The following is a 15,021-nucleotide window of genomic DNA, read 5'->3' on the forward strand; positions in this document are numbered from 1 at the left end:
GTATATAGGGCAATGTTGTATAAAATGCAAGGTGGAATTCTCCATTTACTAGGTTTATTTCCCTTAATTAATTCATAAAAAGTAAGAGATAAGAAGTACATGAAATTAATGATGTAGTTTCCAAAGTTTGCTGAGGTATTTCAAAGTTTTACATACTATCACTATAGCCCATAATCTTGTCACATACACTCTCTTTAGCTGATTTATTTACACTTGTACTTTTCCTGTGGTGTCCAACATTTTTTTAATCTCAGAAACAACAATTATATGATTTATGGAAAGAGGTAACTTCTAATTTCAACATTGTATTTTCCAAACTACATCAAGAGGATAGAAGTAAACATCATTTCTCTAATAAACTTGAAAATTGTTTAACATATAGAATAATTAGAATAATTAACATATAGAATAACATATAGAATAACATATAGAATTAAAAATGCATTATTTTTCTCCTTAGACATGGTCTCCTGCCCATACAGTAACATAGACAATAGAACATAAGTTGTGTGTTTTTGAATATCCAATTTTTGTTTTTTTAGGTTGTTTCCTGGATCAATAATTAAATTGGGTATATCAGTGGTATATGATTGGATGAAGAGGCCCTGCATACTCTGTCCATAGAATTTTGGAGAAGAACAATATGTAATATTTCAGGCATCAATTAAAATTTGAATATAAACTAAGCTTATTCTTTGTGCTTGTTCTATGTGATATGTTGCATAACCTCATACAAATAATTTCTAGGTAGATTTAATAAAATCTTATTTTTACCTTTGTGCGATTATAGTATAAATAATTAAATTATTTCGGAGGAATTAAATATGTTCTATGTAAATGCAAATAATTTATATGCTGATAGTCAAAATCATTTACAGCTAAACTATTGATTGAAGTTATGAATTAATCAAGTTTAGCATAATATCATACTTGACACATCTTTTTGTAAAGGTAAGATTATCACCTTTAAATATATGAAGTGAAAAATTTTGGTGAATGTCCTGGATATCCAAGCCAGTACCACTACTGTTCCCTCAACAGCAATAGGAAAATCAAACTAGTGATGGAAATAGCCACACATAAGGTAGAAAGGTTAGAATGGAAGACCTTAATCTAATATACCAGTTTCTTGCCCTATAGCATTAATTCTAGTCTTGTTACTAAGTTATGACATTAGCAAATTATTCAAATTAAATGTGTGTAATTTTCTTTTTTTACTCACGTTTTCCTTATATCTCCCTCTTCCCTTCCTCTGTCTCTCTTCTTATCCTTTCTTTTCATTATTTTTCAGTAGGGCAAGGGAAGAGTGAGAATTGTTCAGTTCTTGTTTGAAATGTAAAAACTGGCTACTTAATTTCAAGAGCTCAATAGATTGTTTTCAAAGTCACACAGCTCCAAATGAAGGAAAGTAAAGCAGACTACCAATATGCTTCCCATAACTTGAAAATATGCATTTGCACTTTTCAGATGGCTCCAAATTAAAATATTTGCAGGGGTGGCAAAATATTTGGTATAACTAATTTTAGGAATAAATTTTACACTGAGAAAGAGGAACTAAAAACACAAAAAGAAATACCTTAAATACTAGAACAAAGGAACAATGAATTATTTCAAAGGGAATACAATGTTGGGATAGTAGTAATTAAACTTATTAAATTAACCATTTAGCTTATGGGTGCTGTTCCTTAAACCGTTGAAGTTCTCTACTTTTTTCCAAATACAAATACATGATGATAAAATTAGTTGATGGCCATTAGTCACGTGCATAAAAATAATTATCTGACATCTTTATTTGGAAACTTGTACAGTTAATATAGCATTTGAGAACTGCATTTTATCATTAATTTGATATAATTTAATTAAAAGCCTTTCTATGAATATTCATGTGTATTTCCCTCACTGTATGTTGCATGTGTGTGGCATACAAAAAGCGTGTATTATCAAAGGCAGCATTGCATACTTAATGTTCAACTAGTTTCTTTGTATTTCATTTTTACAATTATTTTAATTTATAATTTCATATCCTGTGGCTTAGGCCTGTTAGATTGGGGTAAAGAAAGGAAATGTATGCAGTATAATGTTTGTGACAATAATATAACATTTCTTCCCTTGGTTTATAGCAGACTGTTTGTCTCATGAGACACAAGTCAAATATTTTTCATGGTAATTGTACCAGTATTATAAAATGAATACATTTTGTACCCAGTTTTTCAAAGAACAATATTTATCTGTAAATAAGTTTAAGAGTGATTTAAATTTTTTCTTGTTAATTTTTTTGAAGATCAAAACTCAAATACTTCATAGAAAATTGATGTAATGCAAATATGAAATTATTTGACTTTCTCATTTTCTATATACAGTTAAAATAAAAATGTAATGATATATTGCATAATTTAAGTATATCAGGTACATTTCTTTCAGATATTAGGGAATTGATTCTACAGAAGAAAAGTAATATTGCTAGTGATATATTGAATGGAAATCTTCCAAAGAGTTTTTTCTTAATTAGGTATCCTTATCAGTGAACATGAAGAAATATTGTATATTTCCACTATGAAATAAACAAAATTGCATATGTTTCCAAAATGGTAAATTACAAAACAATGTTTTCAAGGATTTTTAAAAATTTAAAATGCAGAAATGGAATTGTGGCTTTATTGAATTGAAGGGCCATTAATATCTTAGTCTACTTTTGACAAACTTCTTTGCAGATCATTACAAGAAATATTTCAAGAATACATAAAGGTGTATGTAAAAATATCATGAAATATACCAAATTCAAATTTAATTGTATTACTTCATTATTGAATGATACATATGCAAGAAGCAAAATTCAGTTACTTTTCAATATTCTGGAATATGCATATATTAGATTTTCTTAAACTTTTTTTCTACCACCAGTAATAATTTTTACTGTTTCCAAATAACACATTTTTTGAAATAATCTTGTATGGTTCATTAAAAACAAAACAATACTGGATATTAAACCCAAAATTTGTGTATAATTGCAATTTGTAATTAGGTAGATGTCTGTTTAAATAAAAGAAGGGGCACAGTGACCCCATGACCCCTCAGTAGATGAGTTATTTGTCTGTTACTACGAGACACTTTGACCAGCATGCTTTATTTATGAGAGGTTCCTCAGGCCCATGTAGACTAAACACATATTAAATATAAAATTTATATATAGAAATAACTACTTGATTAATAAATGTGTTTTACTTGTAATGATATATCTACATAACTTGCGTGTATAAAATCATGCTTTTTAACATTATGATAATATAATATCTTGCTGCATATAAGCCCAAAGTCAAAATGGTGTTTCAGTTGAAAAAGTCCTAATGGTAATGGGAAATTTATAGCTATTAAATTCATTTAAATCCCGAGTTTTAACATCTACTTCATCTCTACTCCCAGGTGTGTAAAGTACACTGTACATCTTCTTCTTTATATTACTTAACTCTGTCCTTGCTAAAGTCCCTTGTGTTGTTAAAATATACAAACACACAAAATATTTTTCTTCATGTTTTTCTTTTTTATTGGACAATGAGGTAGCAAATATTAAACAGTTATGAACTAGCACTTTTTAAATTGTAAATTAAAATTTGTTTCACTGAAACAGTTCCCTCAACTGTAAAATTACCCGACATTTTCAAGCTAGTGAGTATATTTAAAAAGGTTCTTACAAATGTGAGCATTCAGATCCTGAGATTGCTCAGACATGTCAGAGAACATTACAAATCATTCACCATATTGTCCTTTAAACTCATTCAATCAGTACAATGGCACTTTTGTTCCTGGGTATGTGTGATTAAATACCCCCAAGTTGTAGATGGAAATTAAGTATCTTATTAGAAATATTAATATGAAGAAAGATGAAGGGTAGATATTGATTATTCAGATTCTTAATTTAAAATATTTTCTCAAAGTTAACAAAGTTCTATATACTGAAAAACATTTACAAAAGGTCTTTGTATAAAACTACACATTTATGAAATGGCTAATTTCATATGGCTTGAAAAATATTTTGTAATATAAGTTAACAATAAACTCTGTCTTCATTTAATTTTATCTGAGGGAAGATTTTTTTTTTTGGCCTAGGATTTGCTTGAGTCACTTCATATAGCTTTGGCTTGCACTTTCATTTAAAAGCTCTGTGCCTAATTTTAAACTTTGAAAATGGTCTCTATTATGTTTAATTCTTGCAACTCCAGTAATTTTCCTCCCCCAAAAAATTGAAAAGAAGGAGTTGGTGTAGTTCTCTTTATAGTATTATATTAAAAAGATAATTATCCCACATTCCTAGTGCAACAATCCAACTACTTTGTAAGCATGACTTAACGTGAGTGTGATAATGTGGATATGAAATTGTCACTATGGACTTGTCACTCAATAATCATCTTTAATACAAGCATCTAAATATAAAGGTGAAAATTTCTTTGAATGTTAATGTACCTAAAATTAGACATTTTGATTGGGTAGCTCACAGAGTTTACAAAACGCCTCTGCTGGGAGCTTATAAACAGTAAAGCAATGCTCACCAAGTGGTGATCCACAGCTAAGTTCTGGAAAACCTGTTTTATTTGAGCAGAACAATTTTATTTTCTTTAAAAACATAAATTTGAATCTGAGGGCCTTTAGGCTGAATAAGCACCCTCCATATCGTCTTAACGTAGCAGCTTCATATAATATATTATCTCCTGAACCATGAGGGTATTTGCATTTTCACTTAAATAAAATTTGTTCCTCCAATATTAAAATGTATGTACCATAATCGTGGATTTTCAGGAATTGTTCTCTGGGAACTCACACTTTCTCAGTGCTTTATATATAATGTTTGAAGTTGCAGATTCTATGTAGGTTTACATTGTAAATAAATCAAAGTAAATATAGTGGGAAAAAAAAAAAGAATGGGTGATCTTACAACCAAAGGAAACTGCCTTAAAATGAGTTTTCTTTTTGAAATGTAAAGGTAAGAGTTAAGATTTACAGTGACTCGAAGTCTCCCAGAGCAGACTGTGTAAACTGCCCTGCCTCCCACAGGCCTGGACAACCTACGGGATCTGCAGTAGTTACTTAAAAAGAATGTTATTACAGAGGGAAGATTACAATCACCGATAACAACAGAAGATTTTCCCCAAATGTCTGACTGAGGATATAGTCGAAAACAGTGGGAAAGGTCAATTCAATGAAACTGTGTCCAACATCAAATATCATGAGGATTCCTTCCAGGCCAAAAGATGTAACTAAGAAAATCTGATCCAATAAAGTTAAGAGCAAATTTTTTAAAAGGAGGAAACAGAATTGTCAAGACTTTTTTTTTTAATGCATATGAACAAAACGAAATTATAATTTGATGAGAGATATTCTTCAGTATTGCTGACTCTACTAGAGACAAACAGGAAATTGATGTATATCTAGAGGAAGTAAGAGATTCCTAAATTGTCCAAATCTCTTTGTTTTCTTTTAAAGATGTTTTTCATTTTTTGAGACTAAAAACACTTTGTAAAACAATTTGGAATTCATTTCTATTATTTTTCTAACAAAATGTAAATTAGTTTTGCTATATAAATATACTGTGAGTTAGATTTTTAGTTTTACTGTTGATTTGGTTTAGCGATAAACTGGGCCTGAAATAATAAAATAATAGTTGCATATTATTGGCTCTATTTTTATTACAAATGGTAGCCAATTGCAAAAAGACAAAAGGATGATTCTAAACTTCCAAATTATGTTCCTTCTTTCATTACAGATGATGTGTACTTTGCCAGTTTTCTTTGTGTCTGCCTTATTTTTAATTTAAAAAAATAATATAATGCATAATCAAGGGAAGAGCATAAATAATTTAGGTTTTCATTTTCTTCACTGAGAGAATGTCAATTGTAATTCTAAAATTAACATGGTGACTAATTGTAATATGGTGACTAATTACTGCTATTGAAGCTATCTACCTGAGAAAGTATATCATAGTGTAAAGTGTATTTTTCAATTTCTCCAGTCAGTTTGTTGTTTACCAAATTAATTGGTCATTTACAGATACTTCACAATAAAGTTAAAAGCACAACTTCTTTAAAAAAGAAAGAACTTAGTGTAGTTGTGTTGACTTCATTTGTTACCCTTGAAATGATTACATTGAGCTTTCAGTATATTTCAAAAATATATGATCAAAATTTATTTCTCAAAAAATTGAGTGCTATCGCTAAGTTAATGGTAATTTTTGTTTACTTGTAACACACTTGGAAATTATGTAGGAGGTAATTTCCATTAGTTTGGTTTTAACTCAAACAATCTTGGGCATACTTGTTTTGTATTAGCTAAGATATAATAATAAAATCCTACAAAGATGTGTCAGTAATCTATATAATATTTAAGGTATGTTTGACTTAATTCATTTCAGAATTAATTACAAAATGTAGACTACATATGTGATGTAGCACTTACCATTTTAATATTCTAAACTTAGCAATTGCTCTTCTACATATTGTTAATAATGTAGGTAGTTTCTATTTTTTTTATCTGGTGGTATAAATTTGGTGGCTAATTCAATAATGAAATTATTTCTGTCTTCATATTTTCAGATATTACTACAGCTACTATTTTCTATTCTCAGTGACAACCTGAATTCCCCCCTCTAATGCTTAAATTAATCTTCTTAGATTGTTATCAACAGAGAGCTCTAATGTTCAGAATTTTAAATGGTAGCAACCACAAATCCACTGTAAACACAATAATTAAATCATCACCTTCCCTATTAAGAAGAAAACAAACTCAAGTACACTGAGCTAATGTCTTGAAAGACATTGGGATTCGAGCAGGCTGACATTAATACCTAAGAGAAAGGTCTTACTAATATCATCTTATAACATTTATGTTGTTCTATATAAATATATTTCTGTTCAGTGCAGTGAGAATTAATTCAGAATTATTTTGATTGTAATTGTTCTCTCTAATAAACCTGGCAAATTTCATCTGAACAGGTATAAAAAGCAAAAGAGATATTTAGGATAATGTCTGTTATCATCACATCCTAGAACCATTTCTTGGATTCAGTAGGCACTATAAGAAATGATCAAATATGCATTTGTGAATGTCTGCCGACTAAGGTGAATTCAGTGTAAATTATAAATTTCCTTGTCTATCACACCGTTTACCTTGAAATAAACTTTAAAGAAGTCGAGAACATCAATAAGAATATTAGGTGACTATTTAGTACCTTGGCATGCAAATTCATATTTGAAAACCACCAGGATGCTACTAGTGAATTTAATATATATTTACAGTAAACACAGGGAATATTTGTAAATAGCTTCAGTTTTTTTTTAAGATTTTATTTATTTAATTTTAGACAGCGGGGAAAGGAGGGAGACAGAGAGGAAGAGAATCATCACTGTGTGGTTGCCTTTCATGTGCACCCTACTGGGGACCTGGCCTCCAACCCAGGCATGTGCCCTGACTGGGAATCGAACTGGCTACCCTTTGGTTTGCAGGTCAGTGTTCAATCCACTGAGCCACACCAGCCAAGGCTAAATAGCTCTTGTTTTAAATTTTAGTTCACTTACATAATTTTTTTTCAGAAAAAAATATAAAAAGAAAATAAAAACTCTAGCACTTAGACATAAAACTCATCTGCATTTTAAATTTTAATCATTAATTCTGTTTTGTTGGTACAATTTGTGAAGTGTTTTAAAGTAATTAAGGAAAGTAAAGATTGCTCTTTTGCTCCAACATTACTCTTCAGAGCCTGTCTTATTCAAGCTACTGGTGAAATTTTCAGACATTTCACAGATGTGCTCCTGGTGTTTTAAGCCTGATGAGGTGTTTATCTATTTAGAAAGCTTTTCTGGGCACTGTGTGCTTTCCCCTGGGTTTGAGAAAATCAGTTCACTCTTTTAATGAGAATGTTACCTCCAGGGAGAAAGTAATCCAGAAGGAATAATTCATTCCTTAGGGCAGTTTCCTATACAAGGACGCATTTTTCTCTGGGGCCGAGTCATGTATATTTCAGTGGGAGAGTTTTAATATTTCAAGATATCATTCCATTTATTCGTAAGGTACCATGACTATAGGGTACGATATTTTTTTGAAAGCACATTGACATATTTTCTAAGCATTTATGTTCATTAATTATCATTTAGGCATTTTTATCTCTTGTGAACACAAAATGGAAAAATGTTAGAAGTCCTTAAGCTTTGATACAAAAATATAAATTTTTCTCTCCACATGAACTTACTTCATTTTAAAGTTGATGAAAACCCAGAGGATGAAGTTGTTACTTCTTATTGTCACTTCAGATATTTTGGAAAGTTCACAAGTTGAGAATGTAAAGCTGTTGAACCTGGTAGCCACATGTTTTAATTCCTCGACATTATATATAATACTCATATATTTCAAAATTCTGTTCAGTCACTATTTTAGCCCACTAAAGAATATTGGCTTATAACTGCATAACTTTTTTGAATTTTAAATACTTAGCCATTTTATCTTTTACAAACTCTTAATTTTACTTCTAAAATAAGGACCAAAATATTAAACGTAATTTAAATAAAATATTAAGATATGTTGATATTGTGCTTTGTAAAACAATACATTTTCATAGCCACCAAATATAGTAAATAATTGTTTTAAAAGATATATCAATATTATCAAAATATTTTAATAGAAATTTGATGAAAATATGATAATGTATTTTATTTTACAAGTACTGCCATTATGTGTTATAATGAATAAAATCAAAGAAACACTCTTAGAAAATATTTAGAATACATAAAATCAAAATAAATTTTTGTAGTTGGGAAAAATATTTTCCTCCCAGTATTTTCTCTCATTTCTTAACAATGTATTTCTGTTATTAATATTCATATAAAATCACTTTATTTGAATTGCTATTTGTGTAAAAACAAAATAACTTTATTTAAAATAAAAGTAATACATTAACAGATTCATAAATAAATTTAGCTATTTATGTAGATATTTATGTGTGCATTCAAATGACATTTAAACTAAAATTAATTCAGTTCAGTTTTTAAATGATTTCGTAGATTGAAAATGTAAAGCCTATTATATATTGAATGTTAGAGCCATTTTATCATATGCTAGAACATAGTGCATACTTTCAAGAGAAATAATGAATCAATTTTTAATAATCTGAATCTCTTTAAATATTTGAACTGTAATTCTATATGCAATACTGACATGTGGATTTGTTTAACTTTTTAAAGGGGAATGTGGGTATCACATCTGTGATTTAATTACTGTCTTAATAGTTTAAATTACATTTTTATTGTTGAATTGGAAAAATATACCAATACATTTAGACAACTAATTGAGAAAATGTAAGTCCATCATATTGATAGAACATTATATGTGTGTGTGTGTATATATATATAAATATAATGTGTGAAAATTTATAAAGTCATTCAAAAGTTACAACCACATGACTATTGGCAGAATTGAATATTTGTATTTAAGTTAAACAATGTGCAGATATTTTATTTAAATTTATATGGTTAAATTTCTATTTGTGAACATTTATAAATAGATTTCATTAAAATTTAGTATATTATATCTGGTATGAATATAGGCAACATTACCTACAATGCCAGAGAATGAAGACAAGCATAGTTTAAAGAAAATAAGTAATCTTTATTTAAAAATAATTAGAAAAATGTTTATGAAGCAAATTTTAACTTAAATCTAGTCTCCAGGTGTGTTGCATGGTGATTCAATTAGTGGTATGTATTTTCACATACTCTTTGTATACACTTATTTTAACTGATGCCAATATCTCACATGTGTGATGACTCCTTTAAGTTATCATTTCAAAATAACAAGAAAAGAAAAGATACTAGACAATTACTTATTCATACGGTGCACCACAACTATGACAAATTTGTAAATATTGCAGTAGGAAAAGTAATGTTTGGTTTAGTTTTGCCCCTGATTTATTGTATTGATATGTTAGATTTCTTTTCATTTGAAAATGTTTCTGTGAAACAAGAAATTTGCCATGTGAATGGAAAGGGGATGAATAAAATGAAGTATGGATATGGTTATGATCAAACTAAGGCATTTTCTAAATAATAAACCTTCAGTTACTTTTAAGGAGTTCTGAAATTAGTATCTATCAGGTAGTAAATAAATAAATATGTAAATATGATAATCACATTAGAACGTTGGATAATTTTATACTAATTCTGAATTGCACTATGTCATAAACTTGCAACATTGGTAGTAGATTTATATTTGAGACATAAGAATTATAGAACTCAGGCAGTAAATAAATAAATATGTAAATAAGATAATTACATTATGATTTGGGATAAATAATTTTAAACTTGTTCTTTTTTAATAGGCTTTTTATTTATTTTTTTAATTTTAAACAGTCACTGTTTATTATTTGACCACATTACTAAAATAACCATGGAAGCTACATTAGTTCATCCTGCTAATAAGCCTGTTGATCTGGTCTTCCCTCTTGCCAGCATCTTGGCCTTTGACAAAATGAGTGGATTCTTTGTGCATTCCCCCTTGTGGAGAAGATAATTCGAAGGGCCACAGGAAGTTGTGTGCTTCTTTGAAGTGTTTTCCAACAGTAGAGATCTCATGAATCAGGTCCTCCATGCAGATGATGCCTTACTTACCAAGAGATCCAGCAATCAGTGTTTTATCTGTCAGGGCAGAGATTCCATTGGTGGTGATTTCCTTCAAATGGATCAAGTTGTGATAGCTGCTGCTAGGATTTCACCTTAGAGGCATTCTGTAGTTCAAACCCTACGTATATCTTACCATCTGGAACTCTTGTTGCACAAGATGTAAGGTACTATGAGTATGTATATACAAGTGTAAGGATACAGCATCTGTCTATAAATGGAAAGCACAAATATTTTAAAGTGATCGTTGATATTTTTTACATGTTGACAACTTTAATTCAGCGAAATGCTCCACATAGCTATTATTCTTTACATGGTTGATTTACATTACTTTGAGTTTTGAAAAATGTTTATATTTGTATTTTTCTATTTGCTCACATTAGGAATTGGCTAACTCTGGTTGGTCTTAACCTAGAAAAACTGTGGAGATCAATCATGCCTCCTTTACAGACCTGTTGTCTATTTTGACTTTCTTTTTAATCATCAGTTCAACTAAGAAAGTTACAATCATGTTGCTGCCCATTCATTCTTTCTAAAGTGTTCATTAGTTCATGATATTGTGCTCCTTGACGGTGGTATTATGATGAAGATGCCTTGGAGATCGAAATGATGTCAAAGTTATTACACATGCCCAGGTTCAGTGACAACAGTGAGGGCAGGAGAAATGGTGCAGGAAACCAAACTTGGCCCCAAGGACAGAACCTATGCAAATTAGCTGACCCATTTTGTCGGGGGGCCAAGTTTGCCAATTATGTTGAATACATAGCCACCTAACAGAATAGATCATTTGTCTTTTTGTGATTTATATTTGCCATCTTGGGGGGAAAAACTGGGTGTACAGATGAGACTTAATCAAAAAATGTATTTTAATCACCAACTCTAATTATTTCTATTGTGTCAATACTTTTATTTTTAAAGTACTTTGATTTAAACTGCATTTACCACATTTGTATGTGGCATTTTAAATGGAAAAAATGGACTACACTTAACAATATTTAGTTTTTCACACATGCAACAAAATTTATTCTGATACTAATCCAGAATTGAAAATATTTTCAAAGAAAATATGTCGGGGGGCTTTAACGCAGCACCCCCGTCCGCCAAGGATGAAGAATAAGTCTACCAAGACATGATCTGCTTGGGGAGGAGAGGTGGCCAATCTCTCAAAGGAGAATGGCCCAGAGCTTTTCCCTCCACGGCCTTTTATTAGGTTCATTCGCATAGGAATGCAGATAAAGCTCATCAATCATTGTCAGACAGTAAGGGTTAAACAGTACATGATTTACAGAGAACTTCCAGGGCTTATTCTGAGTTACAGCCAATTAGTTATAGGGCCATAAAACTTAAGGCACCAGACTCATCTCAGGTCTGGAACCTTATCTTTTAAACTGAGGGTACAAATTAAGTAGGTTTCACAGGAATGTAGGTATTTTTCTTAGGCCTGATTCCCCAGGGAATCCGCCCCTCCCAGCACAGGACTGCACTGCCCTCTGTTATTGCTTCAGGCTTAAATCAGGCAAGGGAAGTAAGGCCGCCAAGAGATTAGGAGACTTCTTGCAGACAGAATGAGGACTCAGGCTATTTCAAAGTCGAGGGGCGAGGGTCCATCACCCCCTTTTGCCACAGCCCCCTGAGTCCTTCCCTGCGAGCTTATCCCTGATGACCAGGGCCTGTCTCAGGTTGATCCTCCCTTGAGGATTCTTACCCGTCATTGGCTAACTGGCCAAGCTCAGGGCCAAGCAGGGTGAAGTGGGCAGAGGTGGCACCCCTGCCAGGGAGATAAGCTTTGTCTCCTTCATGGCTTATGGTCCCAACTCTGCCTCAGCTTTAACCATGGGGGGTTACAGCCTCTGAAACCAGGCAGGGTGGTTCCCAACAAAAATATACATAATTTTTCTGTTAATTGGCTTACATAGCAATAATGTATATTTATTTAATAAATTACAGACTTGGGTGAAATATATTTTGACTCTATACTATTCAGTTATAATTTATTTACTAGTAAAATGGAATCTTTTATTTCTACCACCACAAATATAATGCACTTTTGTGAAAATGATGTTCAAATAAACAATTTTTTAAATTTCCCTTTTCATTTTAAATTAAATAGATCATTAAGTAAAAGCATAACTCTTCAATAGTAATATGATTCTGTAAGTCTTTCTTAAAGAAACAGGACAATGCCTGTTTAAGTGTAATTTAACACATAAAGGTGCTTTTGGTCTTACAATTGTGTTTTTAAAAAGAAAACTCAAACTCTTCATTCAATATATTTCATATAAGGTAATATCTAAGTAATCATAAAATGATTAGGTAATCCTTATATGTTCAATATCTAAAGACCATCTGTATCATTAAAATATATTAAAACATTCCAATGGATAAAAAATAGAAGAATCTGCATAGTCAGCAATTCTAAACAGGTGCAATAAACTTATCTTTCGTGTCTGCAAATACGGGAGAGCTGAAGAAGAAAATGATGTTTACTTTCAGCATTTTTTTTAGTTATGATATGTGTATGTGTGTTTCTCTTATGCAAGTTTCACAGAAGAGTTGCTTGATCCATTCAGTTTCTGTTTCCTTTTTCTTTTATATTTTGTAAGACGTTGTGAACATTTTCATTGCAAGCTCAACACACAAGGACATGCTGAACATTTGAAGGAAGGGGCAGCACAATCATTCAGCAATCCTTTTATCCCATCAATCATCCACAGAAAATAATGCCAAGATTCAGGAGGTAAAATCTTCCTTGGTCATGTTCTCAAGACAGAGTGAGGCTCACAAATGTTGCAGGGGTAGTCTGTACCTTGTTAACTGTATATATGTTCATTGTGTGATGGAAGGGATGCTAAACAAGATGTTCACAAAATCTACTCATCTTCAGATTTCATTGTCAAGTATACCATTATTTCAAACAATAGTTTGGGTCCAGAGAAAATGCCTAAGATTTTTCAGTGAGTAGATATAGTCAACGCATGTCTGTCCTTAAGTAGAGATTATTTTTTAAATCTTTTTTTATCCTTTTCACAAATAATGTGTAACTAGGCACTATATAATTGAGATAAAGACCAAAAAAATCAAAATCGTGAAAAATTTACCTCTTACTGTGAATTAGTCTTCCTATTCTGTTTGTTTTGCCTAGTTTGAAACATATCTAGTGTGTCCCAGCTGGATTATTTTTGACATTCTTTCTTGGAGTGGTTATATGCATATTTCTCATTTTCTCTACTACTTACTGAAAAGAGAGATGCTTGTATTATTAAACATCTCAAATAATTCTTATTGTATAATTCCAGATCACTGATTGCTTTACTTTATACTTTACATGAATGATGATTCAGTATACAAATAATAGGTCTTTTTTTTTTTCTGCTTTGCATGCCAGTGCCCTACTTGCTTTGTACTACTTTAGTTTTCCTTTTTCTTGATATTTTGCTTAATGTAGACTTTATTTTTATTACATGATTTACATGAGGATCTGAAAGTCCTTATGGAAAATGGAAAAATCATTTTTGGGGACCGTGAATTTTTAATTGTTTTACTTTGCTTTATTCATGTGCTTGTCTTCGTGTAAAACTAAAAGTTTAAAAATTGGGAAATTTTATTTTTTATTTAATTTTATTGCTTTGAGTACTCATGAATCCTAAAGTAATACCTAGGGAAATAATATAAAAGACATCATGTACAAGTGAAACTTGAATTATATCTGATGCAAAAATTATTTGTGTTCATTTTCCCTGGGTGCTTTTCTGTGCCTCCCCTAACCTCCTTTAATTAGTTAGATTTGAATTAAAAATACCTATTGATTGTATACTTTGTTTTTACAACAACCCTAAACTATGAGCTATATACCCTGACAATTTCGATAATCTGAGTCACTCAGATTATTATCAAATTTTACTTTGAATTATCCACCTAAGAAGAGTCACCATGGTTCAGTGTTTCCTCTACTTCTGCACTTAGATTTCCCATTCCCCTCACTCTTCATTCTCACGAATGCAGCCTAGGGTCCTTTATTTTCACCTCCTACACACTCACAGACTGCTTGTGCTGGTACAAGATGGAGCCGTTGGTGGTAAAATGGACTTAACAGGAGTAAAGAGTAAAGAGACAGAATCAGAGAAGGGAGCTCCTCTCTTTTTTCACCAGCCCTAGGCCTCCGTGTGTCTGGAGCTTCCCTTCCTTCATGCTTCCTGGAAAGTGGCCCATGTATGAGTGCAAAGCTCCGAGCCTAGTTCCTGTGATGATATTTCTGTGAAATTTTCTTGTGACATGTAAGTGGTTTTTATTCATCTATTTTTTGTTTGATTTTAGTTCATGTACTTAGAACTTAGTGTGTATGTGAATGTGCGTGTTGTTTTTTTTCAGT

Source organism: Desmodus rotundus, chromosome 13 (genome assembly GCF_022682495.2).
Source record: "Desmodus rotundus isolate HL8 chromosome 13, HLdesRot8A.1, whole genome shotgun sequence".
Classification (NCBI taxonomy): Eukaryota; Metazoa; Chordata; class Mammalia; order Chiroptera; family Phyllostomidae; genus Desmodus; species Desmodus rotundus.